This window comes from Schistocerca americana, chromosome 4 (assembly GCF_021461395.2).
Source record: "Schistocerca americana isolate TAMUIC-IGC-003095 chromosome 4, iqSchAmer2.1, whole genome shotgun sequence".
In the NCBI taxonomy this organism is placed as follows: Eukaryota; Metazoa; Arthropoda; class Insecta; order Orthoptera; family Acrididae; genus Schistocerca; species Schistocerca americana.
The window spans coordinates 657,346,375-657,353,028 of NC_060122.1; positions in this window are offsets into that span (position 1 = coordinate 657,346,375).

Sequence of the window (6,654 nt, forward strand, 5' to 3'; positions counted from 1 at the left end):
TCCACCTAATATAAATAATAACTGTGCTTTAGAAGTTATTCTCGAGCACACCCGTCATAAGTTTACATTTTAATTTTCTATTTAAATGAGATACAGTTTATCATGATTCTAGTTAAATTTCATTGTATTCATTTTCGCAGCTCACGAATTTAGCGTTTACGTTCCACCCCAGAGCTTCTGCATCTAGAATATATCATTCTCGCACTGTTAAAAACTAGATTACTCCATCTCTCTTACTTGTTACCGTTGCCGCCGCCATAAGGGCGCTTTTCATCACTGTTTCAGCGCTTTAGAATAACCAGATTGTGACGTCGACACTAAAAGTTCAAATGTGTTCCTATATTCGCCAAACATTTTCGAACAAAATTGATGTTAAATTCGAAACATATATGTTTTTACGCTGCGTAAATTCTTTACTTGTTTATCAGGTTGTTGCATTTGATCTGAAGTCAGGATTGATGTATCTCTCCACACTAATTCATACGGAGAATGTTTCATTATCTCTACACGACTACTGCAACCACCGTTCTCTTGAACCTGCTTACGATATTCAGTCATAGGACTCCTACAATTTTATCTCCTTCACCTCCCTCCATGAGCAAATTAATTAAGCCTTGATGCCTTAAGCTGTGCCCTTTTAACATATCTTCCATCCCGATATTGAATTTGCCGCATAATGCTCCTTTCTTCCCAATGGAACGCACTGTCTCTTCTTCAGTTACTGGATATGCTTATTGATTCTTCTCTAAAGCCACGTTTCAAATGTTCCCATTCTCACCGTGTCTGAACTGCTCGTCGCCTACGTTACACTTTCATATAACGTTACACTCTACACAAATGGTTCAAATGGCTCTGAGCACTATGCGACTTAACTTCTGAGGTCATTAGTCGCCTAGAACTTAGAACTAATTAAACCTAACTAACCTAAGGACATCACACACATCCATGCCCGAGGCAGGATTCGAACCTGCGACCGTAGCAGTCCCGCGGTGCCGGACTGCGCGCCTAGTCTACACAAATACTTTCGAAAACTATTTTCTAACACTTAAATTTATACTTTATGTTAAGATATAAGTCCTTTGCTGAAGAACTTTGCTTGCTGTTTCCATTCTACAGTTTACATCCTTTTTAGTTCTGCTGTCACCGGTTTCTTGGACTGTCAAATAGCATAACTCGTCGAGTACTTTTAATGCCGTCCCCTAATGTAATTTATTCAGACCAGAAAATTTAATTCGAGTACACTACCCTTATTTTTACTGATGATCATCTTACTATGTCTTTTAAAGACTTACCTGTTCAACAGAGCTTCCAAATCCTTTGCATCGCTGTCAGAATTACCAAACATTAAGATTTTCACTTCTTATCTCTGAAATGTAATTCCTTCTCCACTTTACTCCTTAATTTCCATTACTTCTTGTTCTATGTGTAGATTGAAGAACATAGGTCACGATACGCAGGCTTCGATCTTTATAAATGCCGTCTGGTTCCTGCACTAGTTGTAGATAACATTTCATTGCATATATTTTAACCCTAACAATGTCAAAATTTGAGGAAGTGTATTCCAACCCACACAGTCAAGAGCACGGTTCCTAAATAACGTAGTGGAGTGAAACAATTTGCTACAAAAGTAGCTCCCGAGTGCTATAAATTTATTTGTGGTGTTGACATGCGTGCAATTGCAAGGTAATAGTACCGTCGTGTGGCACAGAAATGCCTCGATAAGATCGGCAAACGAACCACAAGCGTCTGCATTTGTTGTTGACATTTACCCAGTAAGCCGGCAGGCCAAATTCGTGAGTCAAGGAGATCCACACGCGAAACGCCGGGCCAGAGCCTGCTGCGCTGTTATTCATGCACGATGCCACGAGTAAGGCTTAACATGACCGTCGTCCGTGCTCCATGTTTCACTAATTTATGAGTATAAGTGCTGGAAAGACCGGCCGGAGGAATTGCGCAAGCTCGGGTATTTTTTACTCGTCGCGTTTGGCTCCCCTGCAGGTAAGAAAGCGGCGATTAATACAGTGGCGTCAAAATACTCATGTAACGGCGTCGCGTGTGCGCGCAGAGTAAATTTGCTTTCGTGAAATTGGTGCTGTCGGGTGATGGGCTTACGTATGTTGTGGATTGCCATGGTTTATAGCGTTGCCCCCGTGCGCCTGGGAACGACTATTTTCGCTTTATTCGTTTTGCGGTCGCCGCGGCGGCCGCTTGGGCGCACGTGAGCTGAGGGCTTCGGTTCATTCCATTAATTCGAGACCCGTACGTGATGAGAGGTGTGGCTGGTTGGCTAAGTGGGTGTCAGACTGCGATCCCAGGGATCCGGACTTCAGTCCTCAGTCGGTCCTGGGATTAAATCGATTCTTTCCTTCGCTTTTCTTTTCCCGCAGATCACTAGTGGTGTTCCGTCCATGACACAACATGAACACAGAAAAACACTGATGCAGAATTTCTATAGCTGTTGACAGTCTAGACGACAGCACTGAAAACATATGTCAAAACAAACAAAACGGCAAGTTTACCAACTCATTTTTCCCTCAAAACGAACACAAAAATACAAATAAAATTTGTAGGCTGAGTCGAAGGACATGAAGCAGTAGTTATTCACCATAAAAACAGAGTGCACAATAAGAGAAATCAAAGAAAAATTTGTTGAAGGAATTAAAAATCAGGGAGAAAGAATTAAAATGTTGAGGTCTGTCGATGACATTGTTAATTCTGTCAGAGGCAGCAAAAGACTTGGAAGAGCGGTTTAACGGAATGGACACTGGCTTGGAAAGAGGTTACAGGATAAACATCAACAAAAGTAAAACAAGGGTAATGGAGCGTAGTTAAATCAAATCAGGCGATGCTGAGGGAATTAGACAAGCAAATGAGGCTCTGGATGTAGTAGAAGAGTTTTGCTATTTGGGCAGTAAAGTAACTGAGGGTAGCCGAATTAGAGACAATGTATAATGCAGACTGACAATAGCAAGCAACCAATTTATGAAAAGACATCGAATGTAAATTTAAATGTTGTGAAGTCTTATCTGATGGTATTTGTCTGACGTGTTACATTGTACGGAAGCGGAAAGTGAACGAGAAATATTTCACACTGGGAAAAAAATACTAACTTTTGAAATTTGATGTTTCAGGGGAATAAGGAGGGTTAAGTGGATAGTTATGATAACTATTAAGGAGAAACTGACACGATTTTGGGGGAAAGAAGTTCATAGCTCAAATTGACTAAAGGAAGGGCCTTGTGTGTGTGTGTGTGTGTGTGTGTGTGTGTGTGTGTGTGTGCGTGTGCGTGTGTGCGTGCACGCGCGTTTTGGCAATAGGAAGGTCATCCAGTACCTCCCTCTGCCATTAATATTGCTGAATCAAAAAATTTACATCCCAGCCCCGTGAAGCTACAGAATGAAGCCAGTAAAAAGAAGGTGTGTGGCGAATAGAACACTTTTGTTGTTGTGCTTTTTATTCTCGGCACCAGGACGTAGAAAGGAATGCTCGGAATCCAGCCCGTATGAAGTATTTAAACATTCCTCTATTTAGCTGAGATGTGAACTGTCTGTTTTACTGAGGACAGTCGCCTGCCGTTATCATTCCGTAGTAAAGCGCGGTATCAGTGGGACATGTTTTCTCCTACCCAACGTAAATATGCAGCCGATGAAATGCGATATCTTTGAAGAAGCTCAGCAGTATCTGCTGTTCGGTAATGAGATGGCACAAACTGATGTTAAGGATTCGTTTAAATCAGATCAGCGGTTACTCTGATTGTCACAATTTCTTACGAATCCATGTAATACATGACCCACAATTTTGAAAGAGCTGAATCAGTAACATGGGTAATATCAGATAGGATATCTAATCATCTGACTCACTCAGAAAGGTAAGGTTTCAGAACGTATGCGTGTCCTATCACTAAATATCTGATTTTTGCTTTATGTAGGTAACTTGCTACAGCTGTTAAAAATTGGGAGAAAATCATCTTTACAGCCACTAGCTGCACATATACAACTTTATTCTGAAGTGGTTTCCGTTTTCATAACCACCATCCTAGACGAAAATCAGTACGTCAGATGGGTCAAAAACTCATACTTCTCATAAATAACTCGTCAGCATACCAAATACAACCACGTGCCTCAATTGCACTCAAAATACACTTATTGTGGCTAATGACTCTGAGCACTATGGGACTTAACATCTATGGTCATTAGTCCCATAGAACTTAGAACTACTTAAACCTAACTAACCTAAGGACGTCACACAACACCCAGTCATCACGAGGCAGAGAAAATCCCTGACCCCGCCGGGAATCGAACCCGGGAACCCTGTATTGTGGTTAATGTCATGATTTATGACTTTAGGAGAAATATGTTTATTTTATACACTACTGAGAAACATGGTTGTATTTGGTACGCTGGTAAGCCATTTATGAGAAGTACGTATTTTTGAACCATCTGATGTACTGATTTTCGTCCAGGATGTTGGTTGTAAAAACTGAAACCGATGAAGAATAAAGTTATATATCTACAGCTAATGGATATAAAAATGCTTTTCTTAAAATATCTGACATTGCGACGTTTATTGCCATAAGAAAACACTGGTATTAAACCACACGCCCTCATTGTAAAGAAGTGCTGTGTTTGAGTTCGTCAGCATGTTTGTTAAACAATTTCGGTCTAAAATGCATGTTCTTGTCAGGTTTCGGACGTTACTTTCCGTGAAAACTTCTGGAGGATAACTACTTGTCCTTACTGTCACAATTGCTTCGGCGTACTTCACAACACAAATTTTCATTTATAGGCTTTCGACCGTTGTTAACTATTTTAATTATTTTGCTCACAAAACCTCCAGCTTTCAATATGGAAGACATGCATGAGCGAACCTACAACAAAACTTTCAACTGTCTCGAAAAGACTCCCTTAAATAACTAACCAATACGCCCTATGCGTGTGCTCGCGTGTCTTCTGTGTGACAGCGGAAGGGAGTGACGAAGGGAGGGGGGGGGGGGGGGGAGAGAGAGAGAGAGAGAGAGAGAGAGAGAGAGAGAGAGAGAGAGAGATAGCGTGAAAGTGCGAGGAAGAGGAAGAGAAAGAGAAGGGGTTCGGAGACTGGGGAAATGCAGGAAAGGTGGAAGCTGTACTTTCGCTCAGATTTTTGTGCACTTTGATCACACTGGTTCGATGTTATTTTTGCACGAATAAAGCTCCAGTCGTGAGTCTCAGACGTAAACCACTGCCACTGGCGACCGCAGCGCCCTCAGGCTGGTATTATGAGACCTGGCGACGCCACGCTTCCCTCGGTACCCCGACAAGGTCCGGAGCGTCACAGCCCTGTGGTCGATCCGTATTAGCCGTGCTGAGCGTGTGTGACAACTTGTTATTTGGCCGGCGGATCGTGCCTAAGTGATTAGTTGCGATGCCTGCCCCTACCCGCGATATGCAATGCTAATCAGGCAACGAGCTTTGTAATTTCACATGCAAATCTCACATTCCAATTGAGACGGCTGCGAAGATTCTGAAACAGGGAGTAGAGAAAGCAAAGCAAAGAAAAGGTGGCGACAGCTGGGCAGTAAAATCACTGGAAACGTTCGTCGTGACCTGAGGTCCTTATCCCGAATACGCCGTCCCCACGTGGTTATCCCTACAGAACCTCTGGTGTACAGCTTTTCTAATCTCTTCCAATTTCCATCTTTCCTCTTCTTCCTAAGATTTTTATTCTCGAATCAGAAGCATACAAATTTACAGTTGCCATACACATCAATAAATATATACACACAAATTGTATTTGTATTACAAGTGCCTAGTACTTTGCAACCTCCAAGGCGCTTGGAGTGGCTTGCAGGAGATCAATCTTCGTGCAGGATGTAGGGCACAAAAGGCACTGGAGCATGTGGCTTGTGGTTTGTTCTTGTCCACAATCACAGGACGTATCTTTTGTTATGAAGCCCGATCTCTTCAGGTTGTCTCCGAATCGTCCAACTCCTGATCGTAATCTGTTTAAAGATTTCCACACCAGCCAGATCTCGTTGTGTCCAGGTGGTAGTTCTTCAGCTTCTGGCGTCTGCAAGTGAGGCGTCGACTTCTTCCAGAACTCCAGCCTTGCCTTCTCTGGTGAAATGGTGAGCTTCTCGGATGTTCTCAGGAAGCTCTTTCGCGATCTCAGCCGTTGCTGTGGTGGATTATGTCCATGCAGTGGATGGGCACTGTCCTGTTCCACTTTCAGTCTCTCCTTGTTGGCAACCACTGTTCTGCGTATCCATGGTGGCGCTATTCCAGCCAGGCAGTAGAGCTTATCAGTTGGGGTAGGTCTTAAGCAACCTGTGATCAACCTGCAGGTTTCGTTGAGAGCAATGTCTACTTGTCTGGCATGAGATGACCTGTACCAGACTGGAGAAGCATATTCAGCAGTAGAAAAGCACAGTGCCACTGCAGAACTGCGAATAGGTTGTGGATGTGACCCCCACTGTGCTTCCTAAGATGGTGCACTACTGTGAAAGCTCGTCCTAGCCTTCCTGCCCTATGCTTTTGATATTGCTTTGAAATGTATCATTCCTCACCATGCCATGGGATAGCCCTCTTGACTAGTGGAGAGACTTTTCCCATCTTCTAGCTGAATGTCTGATCTTTCTTTGACCCATCTAAAGTGGTTTGTGCTCGGATTGTTCTATGC